Source organism: Hyperoodon ampullatus (assembly GCF_949752795.1).
Source record: "Hyperoodon ampullatus genome assembly, chromosome: 1".
Classification (NCBI taxonomy): domain Eukaryota; kingdom Metazoa; phylum Chordata; class Mammalia; order Artiodactyla; family Ziphiidae; genus Hyperoodon; species Hyperoodon ampullatus.
In genome coordinates, this window is record NC_136914.1 from 133,727,040 (window position 1) to 133,753,756 (window position 26,717).

A 26,717-nucleotide genomic window follows, 5' to 3' on the forward strand; every position below is an offset into this window, starting at 1 on the left:
CCTTATTCATCTTTTACCCATAGACTGTAAAGCATAATCTACTTGGAAATGTGCTAAGTGAAAACTAAATGATTATTAATTACATTGAGTTTATTAGCCTCATGATATTTATTCTTTAAAATGAGTGCAATTTTTAATGAGTTTATCTTCTAATTAAAGGAATAGTCAAGTCTAGATTAGAAGACTTCTGAAACCTGCATCAGTCTAAATCTAAAACTTAAATTGTTGAGGACTAAAGGCTAGCCTGTGTTTGAGCACATATTCATTACATTTAAAGAAGGGAATCGAGACAACTTTAAACATCTAAACTCCTCCAGGCTACTTTGCATTAAAAACATCAAAATATTTGTTAGAAAAAGCATTTTCAGTAGAGTTTCAAAAGACTCCTTAACCAAAATAAAATCACTTTTGAGCCATTTTCACCTAAATATGAAAAAAAAAAATCATGAAAACATAAGCGGTTAGTGTCTGTGCTTCCTCAACAGTCCTCATCAGACTCTCAGCAATTCCTTTTGCTTATGTCAACCAAAGGTTTGGACTATAGCGGAAAATGTTCCATTTCTTACTTCAAAATGCAGAATAAATAGATGTGAGTGAGAAATAGACAAGTGCATAGACATTTTGCTAAAATCTATTTATTCTTCTTTACATTTATTTTATAGTAGCTCATTCACATTATTATTATTCTAAATGCATTAAAAACACCTATCCAATATATAATTTAATATATTTCATATCTAAAGTATATTACAGAGCTTATTATTTTCAAGAGAAAACAAAGAAAAAGAAACAATAAGATAGCATATTTATACTATGGATTTTTTTATCTGAATGGTTCATATATAAAGCATTCATTCAAAATACTGTCTAAGAAACTTAATTAAGAAAAATACAATGTAAAATAAGACATTAATTAATAGTAAAATTCAAGCTTGGTTAATACTAAGTATTAAAATGTTAATAGACCATAATTATAAAATAAAATACTAGTTAAGTCCTGCATGCATTATTCAGTATAATAATTTTACTATATATAAATGAGAATAAATATATCTGGCAATATAGTTTTTAAAAAGTGGTTTTAATATATTATAGGCAGGCATTATAATCTCCATTTAACCAGAACACATTTTCTAATATTTTGTACAAAACATTATTCTTGCTTATATTATATAAAACTGCAAAAGAGAAAAGCATTGTTTTTAAGTACATTGTTTTAATTGGGGAAAGAAACTCTACTGAATCCCTTTATTACATTTAAATTAATATTTTTGAAAAAAAAAAGTACAGTGTTTTATTTTCCTGCCAGTGCTTTGTGCCTTAAACAAGTTGAGAGGCAGAAAATTCCTGGTTTTAAATGGACATTTGATATAAAGTTTCAAAGTATTCATTATTAATGTAAAACAATAGAATTTGATAACCTATTAGATGTTTTTATAAAAATAATCTGTGTGGTGTCTTGAACTTCATTTATGGCTGGGCACTCACTAGGGTCCATTTCAGTGTTTCTGTCTGAGGCATAACATTGTGACTTGGAACAATAATGCTTTGCCTTTTTTAAAAAAAATTTCTACATAGATACGTACTCTGGGAGCTTTCAAAGAAGTATATGTTGCTATCCTCAACAAGCTTTAATAAAGGTCAAAGATAAAGACCCAGCAAACATTTCTGTTTGTACATAGTTTTCAAATAATTAAAAAGGAAAACTCGTATATACTTCTACTGAAACATATCACTGAAAATAAGTAATCAGCTTTATGCACACACTCCTGAAATAACTAGCCTCAAATGGACATCTTTTCAGGTCACTAACTTCATGAGTTATTTACTGCCGCTCAGTTGCGTTAAGTAGTAATAATTTGTCTTTTCACAGACTTTTTCTTACTTCTTAAGGCATAATGATTTGTAAGTAAAAATTGTGTGTATGAAAGAATGCTACAATACTTTCCTAAACAAACTAAATACCAATTGGGACAATAATTACCATTCATTTATTTTTAAGTGTGGTTATTCCTGGGGGGTAATGGAATATGAAATTTCATTTGATTTAGGCTTACCATGTGAAACTTTGACACTGCATGGAAAATGCACTGTAATGTAAGAGATAAGATTATGTAAGAGTTATACTGAGTGAATAAAAATTCTGACCCCAACTGGTATTCTCGGGAAATAACCTCCCTAAGACTTACTTTCCCCATCTGTGAAATGGAGATATACATAATGCATAGATCGTCTTGAGGATAGCATGAGATAATTTGTATGAACTACTTGGCATAATACTTGGCACAGATTAAGCACTTAATATGTGCTCATATGTTGTTGACATTGTGTAATTGTTTTCACTATATACTGCTTATTGATAAATGGTCAAATAAATTTAATGCATTATGACTGTGGTCTTAGTTGAAATCAAAAGTTAGATTTTTTTTCAGACAATTTGATAATTAAGTAGTCAATGATATCCTTTATACAAGTTAAAGTTCAACATCAAAAGTATTATCTTTATTTATTTCCTAATTAGATTGATGTTTACATTTTTAAAAATCTACTGTTTATTGCTCTGAATACTTTCAGATAACATATACTGCATATTTATTTTTCAGGTGAAAACTTCATCATTATCCCACATTATCCTTGCTGGTTCTTACATATTCTTCCCAGTTCTTGATCACTATTTGAATAAATTCACTAATTGTCAAAGAAATGATACACCACTTATTGCAACAACAATACTGATTCCTGCTTTTCTGTTTAGTTCTTAGAAGGCAGCTATGCTTATTACCACTATACTACCAACGCTGCACTCTGTTGAGTTCTTGAACACGTATTCTAAGATGAGAGTAAACAGCATGGTTAGATTGTATCATCTTGCTTTCTTCTTCTGTGTAGAATTATTTGGATAGTGGTAGAAAACATCATAAATTCTGCAATGCCATTTTAGCAGATGATTTCATAAAAATTCTGTGTCATTAAATTAATTCTGATTTTTCCTCAGTATATTGAACATAGTTGAATTTTCAAATGAGTCGTCTTACTTGCCTTCAAAGAATGTGAAACTAATTAGGATGTGATGTTCTTAAATTTTAACTCTTTTCCAAATTAAAAAAAAAAAAAATAGATGTGCCATGGACTTGAGCACCCTGAATGAAATCTGATTTATGGGGGAAAAGAAAGATAAAAGAAAATATTTGAATGCTCGCTATTTGCCCAATTTTATGTAGATGGTAATTTGATAATTTACTTAACCCTCACATATTACCAAGCATTATTTTCCCCAATTCATAGAGGAAACTGATATATAGAAGGAACTTGACTTGCCTAATATCAATTAGCTAGGAAACAATGAAATTTGAATTCAAATTCAGAAGTATTAATTCAAGTCTCCATCCTTTCCTCTGCTATACACTGTTAATATTAAAACTACTTGTTAGGAAAAAAATACGTGATGAATATTTAATGTATTCATGAAATGATTAGTCCTCCAGATCCATCTTCTAGCCTTCTCTACCTGGTTTGGGCCCAAGGAAGATGTACTATATAAACTGCATCCCTGCAGGCTTTCGAGAGGATTTGGCCAGTGGGAGTCATCAGAAGGATATAAGAGTGAGAGAAGAGTGAGGTCAAGATATACATTTCTTCTGTTCCATCATTGCCAGGTTGCCATAGGTTGGCTGTATCTAAGGCCATAGTGTGTCTTAAACATTCCTCTTGTATACAGCTCTCATCTCTGGTTTCCAGTAATTGCTTCCTCATCTTGCCACTTTGGGCCCAGAGATAGTTACAGGTCTCAAAACATCTCTTTCTAGCCCAGTAGTACTGTAACATGCCCTTGGTGGTTTACCTAAATGCTATCCATATATTGTATTCATTATTTTATTAAAGTGCTCTCAACTCTACAGTTGCTTGTTCAATTATTATCTTCTGAAGCTCTTAATAATATAATTGATTTTATTATATTTGCACTGTCTTTGATATTTTAATACATGGAATGCACGTATTATCCCTGTGTACATTGTCCTAAGATGTCATCCGTACATGGATAATATGTATCAGACTATTCAATACATATTTTATACAGTGAATTTTATTTCTTCCCAGGTAAATGGCAAAAGAAGTTTGAACTTTTTCATGGCAAATAAATTTAGTACTGTGCTTATAGTTTCAATCATTTTAGAATTCTGTGCAGATAGAAAATGCTATGTATTTGTAATAACTCACACAACAAATTGCACTTCTATTTTGTCAGTAAGAAAGCTGAAGCCCAAGAAGTTTAGGCAACCCTGAAATCACAGAGCTAAAATGGATATAAATCTATAGAACAATTTCCTCCTCATGTATACATTTTCTGTTTTCTTTGAAGTCCTTTACAATTTTTGATGTTTTCAGAATCTCCTATAATATTGTTTAATAATCCGAATTTCTTTTCAAAATGTTCTTGCAAGTTTGTTTTCATAATTTCTGGAATCATCTGGTATCTACAACTTGAGTGGATGCTTATTTTGCATTGCTGACTAGCCACAACAGAGTGCTTAACTAAGACTTTCCTCTTCATTCCTTTCTCTGTTAAAAGTGTACTTCAGAATTAATGTGATCAAGTCTATGCATACAATCCTTCATTGAATTGATACTTTCATTTTCCTCTGACTTCCTGTTATTTTATATTCATGTGCTAAAATGATGCTTGTCTTTGATTTCAATATTCAAAGATCTGATCCCATGAAAATGATGCTATCACTTGTTACTGAGGCATCTCTGATATTGACTTTTAAAAACCTTTTAGTACAAACTCAAGCAGTTCAAGAAATACTGCTACTCAAGAAATACAAACTTTTTTTTTTTGATGTTAGAATCTTAAAAGTGTGGTGGAAACAACTTAAGTTGTAGAAATATTTGCGTATTTTAAACCATCAAATTTAGTATATCAGAAATTATAGTTATTCAATCTCACATAATTGAAAAAGGAATTCACTTGTAAATTTACTTTCAAAAATGTGTTACATATATAACACAGATATACAACGTATATATCTTATTTGTAAAATATGTATATATATAAAAAGATGAATGGATAAAGAATTTTAAATAAAGTTTCTTCTAATATAATAGACATTCGTGTTTGAAAATATTAGTGTATCACTGATAATGGTACAAAAACTTTTAAATTGGTTATTAAAATCACAAAAATAATAACAAAATAACACTGATTTATTTTAATTTTTAAAAATATTTACCTTTTAGTCCAAGGAGAGGCAGCAGGTTCTGCTCTGCATGGGTTTTGAAGGGGAAAGTCAGTGCAGCCCACATACTCCATGTTAGCAGTATTTTGGGACATTTATGAGAGAACATGTGTAGACAATAAAGAGGAAACTCACAATTTGGTCTCCATGTAGGAAAGGACAGGATTAGTTGGCCTTTTCAGAATTTCAAGGTCCTTTGGCTTGTGGATGTGTTGGAAACAGGTGAAAGAGCTGTGCTGATGCCTTTGAAGGCATGTTCTCAAGATTTAAAAAAACACACAAAAAAAGTACCTTTTGTCTACTGTTTGCTTTAACACAATTTAATGGTTAGTCAGTAACATTTTCTAAGTCAGCTTATCTTCATCAAAGAAAGTTTTACCTGTGTTCAGTAGTTAACTCCTTATGGCTAATGTATTAGTACTTCTGATATAACTCTGATCATTGTAATTTGTTGAACAGATTCAGAATGGATGAGACTAAAGAAAGACTAAAGAAAGAAATTTCAGAGATCTTTTGTTTCTGTCTTCAACAAAGTACACATTTGAGATGAATCATCTTATCTTTGACATAAAACATGTCTTAACCTCATAAATGAGTATATTTTTTATATTTTGAGATAAAATTATTTGATTATAGTTTCTACTTTTATTTCTAATGTAAGAATAAAACAAAATTTAAAAGAACTGAAAAATAGTTTCGGATTGTGCTGTTTTAGTGTTTAACCATATTTAATAATGATTTGACTTCCATTATGAAGAAAAGTAAGGCTTTTTATTATTGTTTTAGGTATTCTCAGTGTGGGTCTGTGTGTGGAATGGGTGATACCACCATGAGATACGAATACTTAATTTATTAACTTAAATCACTTAATAATGTCTATACTACCCCCAAATTCTAATAGGGACATGCTTAGATTAATATATTTATACTAACCAAAAAACTCCACCTTCTTTCATCTCTCTCTGGACACTCTCATTTGCACTGAAATCCTAATTCTGAAGTTTTAGTATAACAAAAAATACTGAAACACTCAAATTCTCATGACTTTTCACATAGGGAAAATGATTATTTTTTCTAAAGACTTCCTTGTTAAGTTTTCTTTTGAGACCTGGGCTCCAGTGGAACTTACCGTCTGGACTGAAAATAAAATGCATTAGATATTCAGAATATTAGTATAATTTCTCTATAATCTCTGTTTTATCTTTCATTTCTTTAGGCAAAAATCTCCACCCACAGAAACCATTTTTTGCTTACACAAGTGTTATTTTGAGCATCATTTATATCTCATATACTGTGCTAGATGCCAGGCTTTCTAAGGAGAAATCATGCCTGGTGATGATAAATTGGATGATCCTTTTCAAAGAACTTAAAAGTGGCTCATCATTGTTAGAAGGCACATCTCAAGAGGAAGTGATGGGAGAAGATGCAGAAAAGAAAGGTAGAGGCCAGAAAAATCCCAAGGTCTTGCATGCCAAGCTAAGTAGTGTGTTCTTTATCCTGCAGGAAAAGAGGGCTCCTTGAAGGATTTGAAACACAGAAGTAGCATCATCAGGTTACTGTTTTGGAAAGACTATTCAGAAGGCAGCATAAGGAATAAAATTGGTGGGAAGTCATTGTAGATATAGACAACTTAGAAGGTATAACAAAAATTGAGGCTGGCGACGATGAGAGAGAAATGAAGTAGAGTAGAGAACAGACATAAACATTGACCATTTGGGCTCAGGATTAAAAAGTTCAAGATGCTGGCCTGATTTCTTTTCTTGGCAACTGGATGCATAACGGTGCTATTCAAGAAGAGAATGAATGTAAAGAGGATCTTATTTGGGATCCTGAGAAATGAATCTAATTTTGTGCATATTGAAGTGCCTGTAAGTTGAATGCCAAGTAAATATCACGAGCAAGTTTTCTCAAGGATAATCTACTTTTTAGAGTGAGGAAAAGGATTAGACCATGAAAACTCAAATTTATTACGCCTGACATAAGGAGGTATTTAAATAGGTATTAAAAATCTGTAAAATTGCGAGGTTACTCCCAGGGACCACATAAGAGAATAATCCTTAGTGAGAGGCTCTTCTTCACTTGACTTTAACCTCATTATTGCTGCTAGATGAATTTTTCTAATGCAAGCTCTGCTCATGTTGCACCTTGGCTAAAAGAAATGCTTAATTTTTTTATGCCATATGAAATACAAAGTTTTTGACACTCCAGGCTACATCATGGCTTTCAAACCATATCTCCCTCTATTTTTTTCCACATACCATATGCTACAGCACAAATGAAAAACAAGCTATTTCCTGAGTAGCCAGTTAATCTCTCCATGATCTTTTGCCTTTGATTTAGAATTTAGTCTCTATAAATCAACCAGTAAAATACTCCTTGAATATGATTTTCTTCTTGGAAATTCCTTAGTTTTTCCCAGTTGCACTTGTTTACTCCATGCTTTAACAACACTTGGGTGTTGTTCCTCACTCATTATTTATATGTAATAAGATGTAGGCTATGGTTATTTTTGTGCACTTACTTTATATCTTTACCACTAGATCAAAATCTCTTTTAGAGAAGAATATGTATTTTAATTCATTTGGCTTTCCCTTCTATGCTTTGATCATAGTATATACTCAATAAATATTTGAAGTAGTGAATTAAATATAACATAATTTATATTGAATTGAAAAAACTTAAGTAAATAAACTTTAAATGCATATTTAATATTATATATTTAAATAATATATCTTGAGCTGGAAATGTTCATTTTATAAGATGTGAGAACTATTATTTACACAATTATTTTGCCAGCTGCTACATCATATCTGTTTAAATAAGGTTTCTTACTCATAAGGGTTACTGGCATACAAAAACTTAGAATAAAATTGTTTTCATAGTGATAAATGAAAAAATATTCTACATTACACATCACATTATGTATATACATAGAATATATGTTTTTTGAAGTAGTGAAGTTAAACTGGAATCTATTTATTTTGGAGAATAGATTACAAAGACTTGACACAATAGAAAAAGTACATACATCATAATCAGACAGAACAGCTTTAGAGTCCTTGAGTTAGGAGAATGAGTGTAAGTTTTTTTTACTTTGAGTGACAGCATCCTCATGAATAAAGGCATACGTGTCTTGCAAGACTACTATGAGGGAAAAAAAGCTATACTGTGACAATAAATAGGGTCATTATTATTACAGGTGTGTTATTATTATTATTAATTCCACTATTATTCCATTATTATTAATCACTACCACTGTTGTATTAGTAATACATATATTAACACATGTGTGCATATATATTCTAATGTAAGGTAACATGAAAAATGCTTATCTTTGAAAGTAAGATTATGCAAAGTGACTGGCATACTGATGGATATATGCCCAATATGTATTTAGAGCATAATCATAGCCTGTTTGTTTTTCGTATTTCAATGTATTTCCTTAATTATATTAATGTATAATATCAGAAATTAGTAAAATTAATGCATAAGAGCACTTGGCTTTTTAAAATTATATATAATATTTTAGGAAAATGGGCTGTTTTTAAAATGAAAAAGATAATATAGCATCTCAAATTGAAAGGAAATTAAATAACTGATAAAAAATGCAATGAAATCATCCTTATAAAATTTAAATATTATTCATTATAAGACAGTTCCTATTAGCTAGAATGGTCTTTGGTTTGAGATTTATAAGTAGAAAGCCTAAGATAACATATCCTTAGTAGGAAATCCAAAAGTACCATCTATGCCTCTGTATATAATACATTGTCTATCCAACTCCAGGGAAATACTGTTCTATCTCAAAAATTCTTCCCATAAGGAATTTTTGAAGGCCTAAAGCAAAGTTACTCTGAGAGATAGTGTCAGTTTAAGTCCAAACATTTTAAGATGATTCTTAAAGAATTAACTTATTTATAGCACTTTACTTTTGTTCTGGTCTTTAAGAATTTTAGAAAAGATCAAATTGCTTTACTTAAAACATTACCAAGTTTTTCTTTGTCTTGCCATTTTACCATTTTTTTGCTCTTTCTAATCCTTGGAGTAAAACCTGTTCACTGTTGTTAATTCAAGAATATAGGAAAGCATCCCCTCAAAACCCTCTTATCTTCACCACTAATTATTTTATGTAACTTTGAGAAAGCTCATGGGTGTTATTGTTCTAACTGAAGAAATTATATAGGCAAACATTTTTAAAACACTTTAATAGTATTGAAGTATTAAATATAGAAATATGTTCAGGCAATTTTAGGTATAAAACTATTTGGAGCACTGTCTGTGAAGTCCAAAATCCAGGTCACCATATTATTATTTCTTCGTTATTCTTCAAAATTAATTCAAGAGTGAATATATACTATAAGCAATTATCACCATATGTCATTATATAAAGTCCAGATAAAATCAAAATTTTAAGGGAAAACTAAATTTTAAAATGTCAGTGGTGTCTCTATATAACTTACATTTTCTTCTGAATTTTGTATATTCTAAATGAGGAAACTGGGTCCTGTCAAGGTAAAATTTGAAGGGGACTTAACATATATGACAAAGCAGGAAGCTCAGAGCCTATGTGTTGCAATATTTCAGGACATCCTGACATTTTCAGAATTAAATTCACCTATGGAATTAATGTACCATTTGGCCTTTATGTTTCCTATATCTTTACTTTTTTCTATCATATTATGTTGTTTTGGAAGCTCCCCAGGAGGAATAAGTATGGATGTAGATAAGTAATCCGATGTCAATAAATTGAAAACATGGAATATACTAATGAATTTATGAAAAATTTAAATTTATTTCCTTATGAAGAGATTTTAAAGCATTGAAATTATATATCAAAAATGACAGACATTCTTTGCATCTTAACCTGTGGTTGACATAATCAAGAGGTTGATATGAAATAAGTAGGTTAACAGCCAGCGTTGTTAGAGTTGTTACTGTAGAATGTAAATAAAATAAAGTATTCCATTGATCATATTCCTCTGGTCCTGTGGGACCTCTGAAAGGGTAGACTTCCAGTTGCTAAAGCTTCTCCCAGTTACGGATTTGGCATATTTTAACAACAATGTAAGTTACAGATGTACACTTTCCTTCTCATTTTAGTTTCTTACTCAAGAGGATTTCTTGTTTAAAAAAAAAAAAAGTACTGAAAGCCATAAGAGTGTTTTTTAGCATCTTTATTTTTTTCTATTTACTATACTTGTTCAACTCATATAGTGAAACAGGGCCTCTCAACTTTTTCAAATCATGGCACACATGGAAAATGATGCCAGCACCATGTGCTGGGGGAAACTGAGGAGGTTTTTAGAGGCTGGAGGAAACTGGACTGGGGTGTAGGCTGCCCAGGGTCCCGGCTGCTACCCCAAGACTGACTAAAAATGTCTAAGGATGTTTCTAACCCATCCAAGGCACCAATTCAAGGTTGTGTATTGTATTTAAAGATGTGAGATTTGGAATTTTCGAAACAGAGGTTCATATCTAGGCATAGTCACTTACTATCTGTATGACCTTGGATAATCTCTCTCTCAGTTTTTACATCTATAAAAATGGAAGGGATGAGGATAACTATTTGCAATGGTGGCTGTTGTGACGATTCAGTCAGAATGTGCATTCCTTAGCAAATTACTCAGCAAGTCCAAAGTCCTGAATTAATTTGCCTTTACCTCCCACCACCTTTCCTCGTGTAGATCCCTTTGGAGCAGATTGAGAAAGGGCTGCTACAAGTGTGTTGAGAACTCTAGGTCAGAAATGAGCAAAGTCATGGAAATAACATATAAAGCACAAGAGGAAAGCAGGTGTGTTTCATCAAGGTCCAAATGAAATATGTTTGTTGGATAGTAACAAGTTTTCATCTGCTTTTTATTCAGGCTCATCCCAATTTGATGCTCCTGCCTTTGGTTCTAAAGATTCTGCTCTAGGCTTCTGTCAGCTCTCACTGTATTTTGGCAACTGAAAATCAAATCTCATTCCTCTGGCAATAGAACTTCCCCACTGATCTATCTTTGATACTTTGATAATGTTGCCCTTGTGCTCTCATATATCTCAATAAAGTATTATCTTCTATCACCTATTCAATTATCATCTCTATCCTCAGTTTATAATCAGCAACAGCCTTTAATGTTTGTGAAGATTTGCTATGTGAGTTCTATGTTATTTGTAAAGAGAACAGCAGATGCACAGGGAATGGAGAAGAGGAGAATGACAGAGCTCTAGGCAGTGATCTATTTAATCCATTCATTCACAAACAAGATACTGTGTCTTATGGTAGATTATTTACCGAGATCATATAATTATTAACTGACAGAACAAGGTTTGAACTCAGATCTCTCATCTCAATGGTCAGTGCCTTTTCTGCTATTCCGTGCTTGCTTCCCTACTGGTGAGTTAGTTTCCTCCCGAGGGCAGTTAAGAAAATAAAGTTGACTTTACAAGGTTTGTCATCAAAGGGCCACAAACCCCTGGATTATAGAGCAATCACAGAATTGTAGATAGTATCTTCTGACAGCATAGTGTCTGAATTTACAAAGTAGGGCAGAGGAAAATGCACATTCTCTATGCATTTGTACCATCACATACGAATTTAAAAATTCATAAAATTTTTATTGAGATATAATTATCATTGTTTAAGTTTAAGGTGTAAAATGTGTTGATGTGATACATTTATATATTGCAATATGAGTGCTACTTTAGCCTTAGCTGAAACCTCTATCATGTCATATAATTACCATTTCTTTTTTGTGGTAAGAACAATTAAGAGCTAGTCTCTTAGCAACTTGAAGTTTATAATAGAATATTGTTGAGTGTAACCTCTATGCTGTGCACTAGTTCTCCAGGACTTACTTATCTGTTAGTCTCAAGCTTGTACCCTTAAATAACATTTCTGCAAATTTTTAATGTAGTATCAGCAATGTGAATAGGATCTATGGTACCTGTTTTTGAGGGTTGTATCATAGCAATTCAAGTAGAAAAAAGAAAGTGTTGTAAAAATACTTCTAGGATTACCATTTATTTGTAGCATTCATTTGTCATTTACTATATGTCACTCACTGTGTTAAACTGTTTGCACAAGTCTCATCCAATAATCACAACACTCCAAACAGGAGATCTTAATATTAATCTCCTTTTAATGATGAGTAAATTGAGCCGAGATGGAGAGGTTCAAGGACAGGCTCCTTTTCATAAAGATGTAGGAAATAAAGTCAAAATTTGGACCCATGACTGTCTGACTCCAAGTACAATGTTCCTATCCTTATGCATATTGTGTCACCAGTGTTGGAATATTTAAAAGAAGCCTCAGAGAAGAGTCAATCTGTAGCTTGCATTTTGTTCTTTTCTAAAACTATATCGTGTATATTTCCACAATCCTCTTTATCCATTGAGGTATCTTTCTTTTGTCCCTTAAGTGGGCCCTAACTTTCCGAATCCTTATTGAATAACCTTTCACAGATTTTTCAGAGGAGGAATAACACTACTCAGCCACTCAGTCTAGACATAAGGTCCACATGCCTCACCCTCCTCTTAATCTCCCTCTCCATTGGGTCATCTTTTCAACTCAATGCCTAAAATGGGTCTTTGTAGCTCATTTGTAAAGTAAATGCAAAGAGTCACAGGTTATTTGTCAGTGATCAAGACTGACACTTTATGATGCAAATTTATCAGAAACTTATATAAACAATAACAGTTTTTCTATGCTGGATGAAACTGTGCTTGGAAGTAGCTTATAATATTTGTATTTCTTTTTTAATTTATAATTTGTTCCCAATGGGAAAAAAGGAAGATTAAAAAAATCAGTTGGATCTCTTTATTTATAAAATAATTGAGAATATACATTAATATGGAAACAATGTTTACTTCTTGTTAGTAGGATTACCAGTGATATTACCTTCTGCTGTGTTAATTTTTTGTGTTTTCTAATTTTCTAAACTAATCATATATTATTATGAATTATATATTATGTTTATCACCAGAAAAAAATAAATTTAATATGACTACAACTTTCAGTAAAGTTCCCTTCAAAATTGAACTTTTCTTTGTTATCTTTTTCTTCTTCCTTCCCCTCTTCCTTTTCCTTTTTCCTTTTCTTCTGTGTTTTTCCATGAAAAACTTCATTTTGATCTTGGCTAATGAATAGTTGGAGGGAGACATGATAAAATGCATGATAGACTTATGTAACCATAAAAATATGAAAAAAAGCACAACCCTAAGTCAAAGTAATAATTCCTCCTCACTACCATATTGGTATAATGTCAATTAAGCCTTTTCTAATATTTGCCATTCTGAAATGATAGCAAGGCACATAAATTACCAAATGAAGAAAATCTTTTTTCTAAAAGAATCACCACAGTAGAACTATAACATATGTTTGGCTTATTTAAAATTTCTCCAAGCTCCTAAGTAGACATTTTATTTGGAAATACATTCTAGGGAGCTGAAATGCCTGAAGTAGGATCACCAGATGAAATAATTATGTTGTAAAATATCAAAGGGAAGGAGCTGCTTATGAAGTGGCATAAAACCAATAAAATTCCAAGCAAGCTAAGATTATAAGTGACCAAGTGACAACAGTTTTAAAGTTCTAACAATGGGTGATGAATAGACTTTCTTTGCTGGGACACTTCTATTCAGATGGGCAAGGAAAAAAGGATTTCAAGAAATCCAACCAAACAATAGGAATGACTAAAATATAAGATAAGAACATATTAAGGTAAAGGACAGTAAAATTGAGAATAAATCTATAAAATGAAGTGAGTTGTAAGATTTCAGATTTATGCAGTAAATTAGCCCTCTAGAGTCAGGCCATTTTGCAATATATTTCAAAGGTAGTACACATTTTGCTTGAGTGACCAGGTTTGACAAATTACATAGGATAAATTAACCAAATAATTGTGAGTAATAAATTTTAATACCTCTATGGGATAAAATGATTGTTAGAAGAAGGTTTTAGGTGCATTTTGTTAGCTTGCTTCTCTTTTAATATTTCTAGTTGTCTATGACTGCCAGAGTAAAAGAAGCAAAAAAAAAAGAAAAAGATAATATGCATATTCTGTAAGATTGATAAATTGAGTGGCAAAAGGAACCTGAAAAAAAATAATTTACAAAGTTTTTCCTTTTTAAATAACTCTGAAGTCAAGGAAAGACTTTCTTTAATGATAACAATAATAATTTTCATATCTAATAAATGATTCAAATTTGAAATTTCCAAAACCGCATTCTTTCACATTAATAAATGGTGCCACTGTGCATCCTGTTCTTAAAAATAGAAGCCTGAAAGTGATTCCTGATAACTTTCTCTCCCTTACCTCCTCCACTGATGGATTACATTAGATTCTACACAAGTTCCCCATGTCTAAGTCACAAACTCCACCTCCTCATACAAGGTATTAATAATATTTGGATCACAGTGGTGATAGCCTCCTAATGTGTCTCACTTCATGTATTCCTGTCTTATTCAAATCTATTTTTCTCATGAAAAAACTGAAACCATAAGATGTCCTTAAAAAATAAAAACCTTCGATGTGTTTCCTTTGTATTCAGCATAAAATGTGAACACACTGCAGTGGTGTACATGTCCTTGTCTGATCTGCCCGCTACCTAGGTCTGCACCTCATCTTAAAAGCCCAACTCCTTTTCTCTCTCCATGGCCAACCATACTGTCCTCTTCCAAGTCTTGAAAACTGGCCAGTCTCTTTCTGGCCTCAGGCCTCTGTGCCGCACTGTTTCTTCTGTTTCAGAATTTCTCTTTCTTCCAGCTCCCTTCACACCTGCTCCCCACTCGGTATCTCTCTGACTCTTCAAATGACCTTCCCTTTGCCCACTTTCAGTGTTTCTTAAAAATAGCAACGGTGGATACAGTGTGAATGGAATATTATTGCCTTGGAAAGAAATTATTTTCTGATCCATGCTACCACATGGGTAAACTTTGGAAACATTATGCTGAGTAAAATAAGCCAGACAGGAGAGGACAAATATCATATGATTCCACTTACATGAGGTACATAGAAACTGAAAGTAGAAAAGTGGTTACCAAGGGCTGGGGAGGGGCTAGGGAGTTGTTGTTTCATGGATACAGTCCCAGTTTGGATGATGAAAAAGTTCTTGGTGATGGTTGCACAACAGTATATTTAATGACACTGACTTGTACACTTGCTAAATATATATTATGTATATTTTACCACAATTCAAAAACTCTTAAAAAATCACAGACATTTGTTTTGTAATTTTCTCTCAGCAACCTTTTCCCCTTATTAAATTTATCGTTGTTTTGTTAAAATATTTAAAATTTATAATTGTATATCTTATTTTTTCACTCAATTAGTAAATTTTTCCCAAATTAGCCTGTAAGTTCCATGAGAATAGGACTTTCTGAGTTGTGTCACTTGTTTTTTAATTCCCCACTGCCTGGTTTGTGCCAAGCTCAAGGACTAGCATCAGTAGCCACTGAATAAATACCTGCTAAATGAATACATAAAGTCTACATCTGTGATACAACACAATATGATATATTTTTAGATAAACATATTACTTTGGGATACTTTTAGATTTACAGAAAATTCCCATATATTCCTCACATAGTTATCCCTACTGTTAACATTTTATATCACCATGGTATATGTGTCAAACTAAGAAAAGCAGCTTTGGTATATTACTATTAAACTCCAGACTTTATTAGGATTTCACTACCTTTTCCACTAATATTTTTTTCTGTTCCAGGATCTAATCCAGAAAGATGGCACTTTTGATGGTAGTGATACAGAGTGATGGCTTTCTGAGTTATCATAGTAGTTTTCCTGAATAATGCTGTAATATCATGAGGGAAAAGAAATATAAACATACACCATATCATGACAAGACTATCTCTTCCTTCACTACTCTGTTGTGACTGGGTTTTTGTTACTTACTCATATTATATTCTTCTTTATTTCCTAAATTGGTATTTGTTTTTTGTTTATTTATAGAAAGGAAAAAACCTTTCCTTTTAAGCAATTTCCAAAAAAAAAATTCCCCCTGTGAAATTCTAATTTAGTATATAACCCTTATTTTTTTCTTATCTTTATTTCTTTAAATGTATTTCTTTTGTGCTCACACATTTTAAGTATCTCTTAAACTCCAGACATATGTAAAGCAAGGATATACTTTATTTCAAAGTACTTTTATTCTCTCTTCCATTATGTACAATTTAATCATTTGCATCTAGATATCCAGGCACCACATGAATCTGATTCTCTCAGATTGGCAAATGCTCGTTAGAGCAAACAGGTGTGGAATAATCAAGCAGCAGCATCTGTGAGCTAGTGTCACACAAAACCAAGAACATTTTCCAACAGCTGGACACCAGTTTGAAGACATCAGAGGAATCAATTGAACTGGATATATGTTAGAGACGAATGTCAATGCCAAATTTCTTCTTAGGAAAAACAAACAATTCTCTCAAACATTTTCATCCTTAAACAAAAAAGTCAATACCAATAGGATGTTTTATATTTATTTGGTCAAAAGTTTTAATACAAAAATGATTTTTAAAAGATTTCAGGAATTTTGCATAAGGACAAAAATTGACACCAGCAATACAGAACTTATGTTCGAGTTCATATTTACTTATATATTTCTTGATACACTAAGATTTTAACTACTTAAAAGAAGCAACATTTTCCAATTTGCCAAGGAGGAATTTTATTGCAATCTTAACAGGAAGGACTTGCTGCTTTATTGGCTTTTAAGGATTTAAAGCAAAATAACAATGCTACATCTAAACTTTATTAAAGTTTTCATTGCCATCTTCTCTTTAGCATTCTAGATTCTTGGATTGATATATTTAAAATAACACTTTTTTCTTCTTTAAAGAAATCATCATCAATACATTCTGAATGAAATACAGAATAACTAAAAATAACTCATTTTATTTGTCCAAACTTGTATTATAGGGCATACTTCAAAAATTCTTTTCTGTTTAGTGTGAAAAAAAAAACCTACTCCAGAAAAAAATTATAGCAAAAAGCAGGTATTTGGCGTTTTAAAGAGTTTACAAATGAGGGGGTGGGGTGGGGGTGGAGTAAGTGTATTTAAATAAAACAATTCTAATGCATGTTTTAAAATAAAACTGTTTAAAACATATGCTTAAACCTGGAAAAATTTACTGCAACTTATTCTAAGGCATATTACAATATCAAAGTAAATAATAAAAAAGAAAATGGAAATAAAAGCACTTACATGAAACTTTTTTTTTTTTTTTTGGCTGTGCTGGGTCTTCATTGCTGCACACGGGCTTTCTCTAGTTGCAGGGAGCAGGGTCTACTCTTCGTTGCAGTGCGCAGGCTTCTCATTGTGGTGGCTTCTCGTTGTGGAGGACGGGCTCTAGGCACGTGGGCCTCAGTAGTTGTGGCACGCAGGCTCAGTAGTTGTGGCACATGGGTTTAGTTTCTCTGCAGCATGTGGGATCTTCCTGAAACAGGGCTTGAACCCGTGTCCCCTGCGTTGGCAGGCGGATTCTTAACCACTGCGCCACCAGGGAAGCCCCCATGGAACTTTTCAGTATTAGCATCTAATATATTTCATTTGTTCACCATGTTATTTCAAATTATTACATTGACTTTTAGGTTTGAAAGGACTGTGTGAGTAACACCAGCATAGTGTTTGAGAATATACATGAGAGACAAAGATAATAGATTCAAATATAACTCTGATAGAGAATGCCAATGTGAGTTTTGGCAGCTTTCTTAACTTTTCTGATTCTTCTGGAATATGGATATATTAATATACCCCATATAATTATTCTAAGATTTACAATGAGATTATACATACAAATATCTTGCATAGTCTCTGACCATTAGTAAACCTTGAGTATATTTTAGGTATTAGTGATATTTTCCATATTTGATCTTCACACTAACAAAGCTGTCAAACAAATTGGTTGTTCCTCAACTGTGTGCATCCAAGTAAACTTAAGTGTGAATTTCTAAAAGGAATGAATACATCACTAGGAATTTTAAATAATTTTAATATTTAACTTTATGTCCAAAGTAAGATAATATAAAGAGGTACTCTAAAATAAGGTGAACTTTTTGTCTATATGCATGACTCAATCAACTATTATTACCAAAGATTCAACTGCAAAAAATGCAGTAAAACCTGCTCCCAAATGCCTTTAGCCTGATGTTCTAAATGGTAAGTGACTATTTCCTTTTCTTAAAGTACATCATTGATATTGTTAACCATATTCAGCTCAGTTCTTCCTTTTATAATAAGCCAAATACATTAATTTACTTTCTGAAGCTGCATAAAGGAAGGAATAATTATTCTCTACCTCTGTGGTGACAAGTGTCAATGTTTTTCCAGCCCTCACAGGGTAAGTTAAGTCCTACTACATCCACAGGAAAAGGTTTTTCTACTCAGGGTCTCTTCACCTGACCTCAGGAAGAATCTGGGAAATAATGCTCTAGTTTCTTCTGTGTTTTTTTCTTGGTTAAAATGTCTTTATCTTATATTCTATTAAACCTACTGTAGTTTTATATTGTGTATAACTTGGAGGTATATAAAGAAAACGGACTTACTGTAATTTAAAGTAATGAAGAATAACTAAGGAATCTCCTATTTTCAATATTGACTCTAAGTATTTTTACTCTATGTAATTTTCCATTGTCTTAAAATATAAAATGATCCCAAAATTTCTACATCACATATAAATTTGATCTATTTATATAAAAATTATAAATTGACACTGAGTCAGAAATTAAACATGGTAACATAAAATACTAAGAGATCCCTTAGTAGAGTCCGTTCATAGAAGGATCAGTGTTATTCTGGAATTCTGCAAGGTGGTTTTTCACATACATCGTGTTAAATCAGAATCACTGATTTCTTTCTTTCATCTATGCTGTAAGTCACTAACCAAAAATATCAGGTAATGTTCCTGGATATACTTCTGTTCATGCTTTAGTAATGCAGTAATTGCAGTTTTATTTCTTGAAATGTTTTTAACTGCTAGATGTAATAGCAGAAAGTATTCTAACACCATGTTCTTTTCTTTGAGTTTGCGTATCAGGGGAATATTGAAAAGAAAATGACCTTAGTATTGATTAATATAAATTAATTAATTAACTAATACTTTGCAATTAATAATTAACAATTAACCTATTTGAGAGGTCAAATCTTCTATTGAACCAAGGTTCGGATGCCAATATGTTTCTTTATTAAAATCCTTGGTCTGAGCTTGGGCTAACCCTGGGATATTTGGAATCATTTCTAATGCATGTACTTTATGATAGAGGAGGCAAGAAAACAACACACCAACAGTTCCTGTAAGAGAATATCTTACTTTCTTTCATTAGCAAAAATTAAACAAGTGATACCTGTATTCTAATCCTATGATATTAGGGGCTAAATTTATGTAACCAGCTCTTGTATTTTTCTATTCTCTCTTTGTAATCCATAATATCCTAGGATGGATACCTTTTTTTTCACAGACTTTTATTGCATAAGACATAATGACCTATGTGTTTAAAAAGTTCTTAATTGTTATGTTAGTGACACAGTCAACATCCTTCATAACTGTATGAAATATTACTTCTAAAATCGTTTTTTAAAATTTCCTCCTAAATGTGTGTGACTGTGTTAAATATGCATTTGTTTTCTGGGTATGATAGCATTAATCCTTAGGCAATAGTTCCAAAACTTTAGCTGGACAGTTTTTTACAAAAACTAAAATAAGCTGTATTTTATTGCTAACAGTAAACTGATTTATTGTTGTAAATGTAATTTTCATTAACCAGAGCTCACAATATTCAGTAGGTTATTCCACAACACAGACATTATTTACTCTATGAATGTGGAAATAATATAAGCTAATATGAAGGGTATATTAAAAAGACAAATGTGACTGCTTTATCTTGGAATAATTCTAGATACTACTCAGTATGCTTCAGTGTTTGTATGTAAATAATTAAGAGAAATGGTCTTTATAACAACAATGCAAGTCAGTGACAGATATGAAATTATCAAATAAAAATAAAATTGTTTCAGCATACTTTATGTCCTAACAGTGAAAATATATTTTGCACAAACTTTTAAAAGGAAAGTTTAAATTTAAAAAATGCTTTTTAAAATTCTGACTTAAAGAAAATATCCCTTTATATAAACATATCCCTTAATTCCATTACTTATTTTCTATTGCTTTGATCTCAGAAGTGATAGAATATTTGATTATTTTATTCTGTTGATGATATCTTTTTATGTGAGTGAGTCTAATTTTACTTCAAAATTTTATATTTGCATTTATCAAGAAAGTGTCATTTAATACCAGACAGAATAATAGACGTGAGCATCTTATCCTTTTCTGGAAAGACTTATACTGGAGTACAGATCAGTACTTGCCGTAGTGATTGCATTTTATTCTAGTTAGAACATGTGAGCAGAAAATGTATACTTCTTGGTATTTAGAAAATAAAAGCTAAAGGTTATAGGATGGAGACTTCTGTTCGATTTCATGTTTTAAAGATTCTATTGTAAACCAATTTAGGTTTTAGACGTAGGAGAAGATTTGTAGATTGTCTTTGAGCTTTCTAGCTTTCCCATGATAAAATACATATGATTTTAAGATATAAGTAAAGTAATCCAAGTGATTTTCCATATTTTTTAATTCCCTCTACAAACCAAAGAATGCATGATCCCAATCCCATTATTCTGTTCTTTTGTTATAAAATGGCTATTTATGGCATAATTTTTAAGAATTTAGGCTTCTGGGTCTTGAAGTTCTGGATTGAGACACTGCTTTACTTAATATTTTGATCATGTCTAACTACATGGGGGCAATAGTCAAGTTAGCTCTCATAATAGCCAGAAGAAATGCCTCTAATCCAATTGGTCACAGGGCAGCTATCACCGAAACCAATTTCTTTATAATTAAAAGGTGCTCCCAGGCACTGTGAAACCTTGGAAGTTGCCCATGGATTTGGGGGAAGAAGGAGGATTTTTTTTTCATAGACAGCAGCCACATTGAAGCAATTTCTGAAACACACTGATAAGCTTTGCTTTTGAATTTACATTAAAGAGCTCAATAGTTGATACCTGTTAGAACAGCTCACACTTCTAAACTGACTCATGTCCTGTAGAGATTAAGGACAGAGGCCTCTAGAAGATTAGCATGTCACTTGGTTTAAGTGACACACAATCCATTTTATTGACGTGGACTCCATCCTGCAAAACAAGCACTTTTTGACTGAAACATAATGAAAATTTGGTGTGCCTTTATAGACCAGCACACAATACATTTTTACACATTAGTGCTAGCTACTGTAGGCAGCGTCTGTAAATGAAGCCAGCAGTCCTCATTATGGATGGTGTGTAGGCACTTGCCTCAGAATACTAATTCAGTGGAACATACCCAAGGAGTTTTACATTACTTTTAAATTTTACCCAAGTCTTGCTATGGTCCAAAGTTATTAACTGGTATTCATTGAATTCGGCAGGCTATTACTTTGCATTGTTACGATTCCTATTGCATCTGGGCATTCAATTGTGAAGCCAAAGAAGCTTTGATTTGATTTCTAATTGTTTGTTTTCAGTGACTTGAACCTGTGTTTGTCACTTCTGTGGGGAGCAGAAAGAACACCAGTGGGTAAGTAAAGAGTCCTCTCTTTTTATACTTTTAATGCCATTCTAACACAAAGTGTGGTTTGGATTCCACCTCTATAAGATAGAGCTTCATACAGAGATGTGAAACATTACTGAATTTAAAATCTGCAACTACATTGGAGGGCTGACATTTTATAATGCTTCTGCCAGCTACCTGGACTCCATTATTATGAGGAAATAAGCCTGTGATAACACCTTGGAAAATAATTCTACCATGTTTTCTCTTTTGTTTTTGATCTACAACATAAAAACACTGCATGTTCTGAGGTTGAAACAGAACAGAAAGCTGGCCTTCCATGGCATTATGGGAAGATTTCACTAGAGAAAACATAATGCAACATGAAAGCCATCATTTCCACAAACTGCATCCACTATTTTAAAAAATTTGGAAATAACATTTATAGAGACAGAGGGTAAGAAAAAAAATAACATGTTGTACCACACTTTCTGTTCATCACTTTAAGTCACTTTAAAACTTAAATTGCAAAAACATATTAAAACTGGGTCAAACATCTGAATTATGATAAGTTCTTTTTAAAGTATCTGTTATTTTTTACAATATAATAATATTCTTTGGTTATTCCCCATAATGAAATATATGCTTTGTTTGTTTGGTTTTTGTTTGTTGCCTCCTTCACTTCATTTGCTATATCAAACATGGAAGTTAATTTTTAAGGCTATTGAGCACCTGAACACTTATAAGCAATTGCCATTAGTTGTTGCTTCTGGTTTAGTTTCATCTATTAGAACCAAAGTTGGTCAGCAGAGCAACTAAATCTGGACAGGTGAGAACAAACTAGTGCACTTGAAATAAACCCTTTGCATTTGAAAGCCTTTCAGTTTAACCCTCCAGCAATAAACTTTGCAGAGCATGGAAGGCTATCTTTCTTGAATTTCTTGTGATTTATCCAGATTTAGTTCTATCTTGGACTGTTGTTTAATGCAGCCCATTTTTCTGTGGAATTTATCCCATGAGATTCATGGTCATTTGTGGATGTTCTAGGTCACTGGTACAATGTAGTCAGAGGGAATATCACCAGACCACAGAGGAATCTGAGTTTTGCCATAAACCCTATTATAGGACAAATGCCACTTCACACATTTGAGACTCAATTTCCCTCTCTATACAATTAACAGGCTTTGTTATATAACATTTGCTGATAATAAAATCCCATCATTTCCCCTCACTTCCTGTCTCAAATAAAATCAGAGGTATATTGAGTAAATTAATAAAGATCAATTACCTAGCTCTCATGGCGAGCACCCTTGAAAGTTATCTGAGCAGATCACTCCACTAATCTCATCAACCATGAATTATTCAGCTAGAAGAATGTAACACCACACAGTGCAACAACCTCAGGCATTTTTAGGTCTAACTTTTAGAAGATGTTTCCTTGTCTTTGGGAAGAAAATGGTACATTGTGGCAAAAAAAGAGCACAAGCAGAGACTTTGGGGAGGTTGCTTAAACTTTTTAAGCCCCAGTTTCTTACCTGCAATAAATTGGATACACATATAGCTACACTAACATAGAGTGTTGTAAGGATTGAATAATACAATGTGTTCAAAGTTTAGTGAACAGCAGAGCTCTGTTTACGGAAAGATGAGAGACCTTCAGAGAAATGATCAGGAATTGCAATATTTCTCCTCTAATGGTCAGCAATTAAGATTCATGGATACCATTTGTTGTGTTTCAGAAAAAAATTTTGATCCTGCAGTATAGTCCCAATACCATCATCCCCTGATTGTCTTCTCCCCCCACTTGCCTCCAAAAAAGAAAATTCCTCCAGGCATTCACAGAATTTTGCCAAATAATAAGACAGTAAAATGGAGAGAGCCTGGACGGGGAATAGTCAGGATGATGACAAACTTTTGTCATTTTTCATTAAGTGATGTAATATTCCATACCCGTTAAAACATGATACTATAAATGCTGATACAAATGCATGTCTAAGATACATATTTGAAGCAAAACCTTGCAAAATGCTTCATATGCACTGAAAATTTATGCAACACTCCTACATAATACGTTGGTAACAGGAATAAACTCTGGATAGTGATAATGTGGTAGAAAGAAAGAAGCTGAGGAGGGAAACATTTACTTTGCCCTTATATCCTTATAGATATATGTTAGAATTTAATAGTATTACTTCTATAATTTCAACAAAGTAGATAAAACTTTATCAACAGGAAATAATTTTTCTTAACCTTTTTGGTTGTTTCTTTGGGTGGAGGGGCGCTCTTGAATTGGATGGAGGTAGAATGTGGATTTGGCAGCTGATAACGTCTCCTCCACCCAAGATCCGGACATTAGCTATAGGGGAAAGTTGCTGAATGAGGTAAGAGGAGTAATCTTTTTCTTCACTCTTACAACAGAGCATACACTCAAGGAAGAGAAATCGCAGAATCTGTGGACACCTAGTAAGATAGAAAAAAGGCATTGGGAATTTCAAGTGATAGAATAGCCAACGGATAAATTGTTAAAATATGTTTGAAATGCTGCAGTACAAACCCTTCTCTGTTATCTCTAAATTTTTGTTTAAATCTAAGTGGCTCATGGCCTGGGGACTGTCTATCATCTATCTCTCTATATCTCTATCTATGTATCAGCTGACACCAGTGGAAGGAATGAATTTTTTCTCTGGGATGACATGCCACAAAATAAAAATAACATGTGATTAAGAGACCTGAGGGCACAGTGTACCAAAGGAGCATAATTCTCTATAAATTCAAAGAAATCCAGGGAAGTCCATGAAATTCTCCATAAGAGGCAGTTTTAGGCAAATCTATATAAGTTTCACAGGGTAGAGAGGACACATCTGTTATATGAGTTGCATTAAAAAAAGAAAACTAATAAAATTTAAGTTTCCTTTTTAAAAAATAGAAGAAATCTTGGCTATAATTACCATGAAAATGAAAAACAAACTGAACAATGAAAAATACATAAATCTATTAAAAAGCAGGAAATCATCCACTGTGGGTTCAAAAGGTGGACAAACCTTCCTCTTAGGTAAAGAAAAAAATAGTGGGACCTAGAAAGCATGGTAAAAAGAATAGAATAAGAGTGCAAAATAGTCATTATGGATTTTGGTAAAGGGTGGAAATGTGGAGCTTCTGTTGACCTTTTTGTTCCAAAGCTTTAGTAACTTGATTTTATCTTGAGGAACAAATTGTGTTTTGTCTTTTGCTTGAGAGGCAGCATTAGTTTTTGAGAATGAGGACAAGGAGAGGCTGTGGCTCCACCTATATAAATTCCAATCCAAAATCATGGAAGAGAGGAAAAGAGTGCTGTAAAGTTTTCTTAAATGTTTCTTAACTCACAAGGTGCTTTCTCTAGGAAAGAAATGAGTAAGCTCAGTTAGTTAATATCTAAGGATAAAATGTTGATCTTAGAGAACCAGATATATAACACCTTCTTTCTTTTCTGAATTAAAATACAGTTGAGATAGAAAGACTAAGGAGTTGAGTAGATGGAGATCAGAACAGGACCTTATTGCTGACAAAGTTAGGTCTTTAAAATATGACTTAATTTGAGGGCCAAATGGACTTAACGTGGAATCCTAGTCTTTACCTTGGGATATCTCACAAATGAACATTTTTAGATTTAAAGAATCTGCATAACTACCCAGGGGCACTACGTTACCCAGTATGGGTTGTGGAGAAGTCTCTGCAGTAGTTAAGGAATTATGATTGGTTGGTTCTACCAAATTGAGACACCTGGATCAGTGATTGTGACCTAAAGATCAGGTAGCTGACTCCACCTTGGTGGAGGAAAAATGGGATGCTTAAGAAGCCAGAAAGTTAGCCTAGAATATTGGTATTAGAAAAGAAAATTAATACCCCGTGGATAAATGTGAGAATTTTCAAGTGGTTCCTAGGCACAGGATAGTTTTAAGGAAATATATTTGAATTCTTAATTCTCACCTTAACATACTTACTCTATTTCAAAACTGATCCACTTGAGAATGAATCTTTCAAAAACATGCCTTCTTCATATTACAAAAGAGAAGCATAACATGCTTGCATCAAAAATTTCACTAAAAGACATTGTTTAGGATCTGAAAATGTCCAGAGTGCCACACAAGTGACAAAGACACTGAGAAGGAAATATATTGAAGAACACAACACCTGCAGGCGTTATACCCAAAGCAGAAATGACAAGCCATGGAGTCTGTTTGTCTTCTACTTTACAAGACCAATACAAACATTTTCCAAAGTGCTCATAGCAGCCTATCCTTCAACTAGCAGCATATAAGAGTTTCTGTCGTTCAACATCCTTGCCAACCAATGCTGTGAGTGAGCAGTGTTAGCTCATTCTGTTTTCAATTTGTATTTTTTCTGATAACTAAGATAATCAGGAATTTTTTCCACCTGAGACACTTGAATTTTTATTTTTGATAAAATGTTTGCCAGGTCTTTTGTCTACTGTTCTATTGGAATATTTGTCTTTTTCTTGCTTGTTGTACATGTTCTTTGTATTTTCTAAATCAGAACTCATGATTGCTAACTGTGTTTCAAATATCTTTTTATATTCAGAGACTTTGATGTTCATTTAATTTTTTATGAGTCTTTTGAAGAAAAGGACTTAATTTATCAGTGTTATCCATTAAGCCATCTGAAATTAATTTTGGTAAAAGTAAGGTAAGGTAATTTTTAAAACCTGCGTAAACAATTAATCCATCAGTATTTAGTACATAATCCATCTAGTCCACTGATTTGCAGTGACATCTCTGTTAAAGCCATCTTCCATAAGTATGTGGGTCTGTTTCTTAGATCTTTATTCTGTTCCCCTGTTTTATTTGCCTTTGTGCCATTTTCATATAGCCTTAAACATCTATAGCTTTTTAATAAGTTGCTAT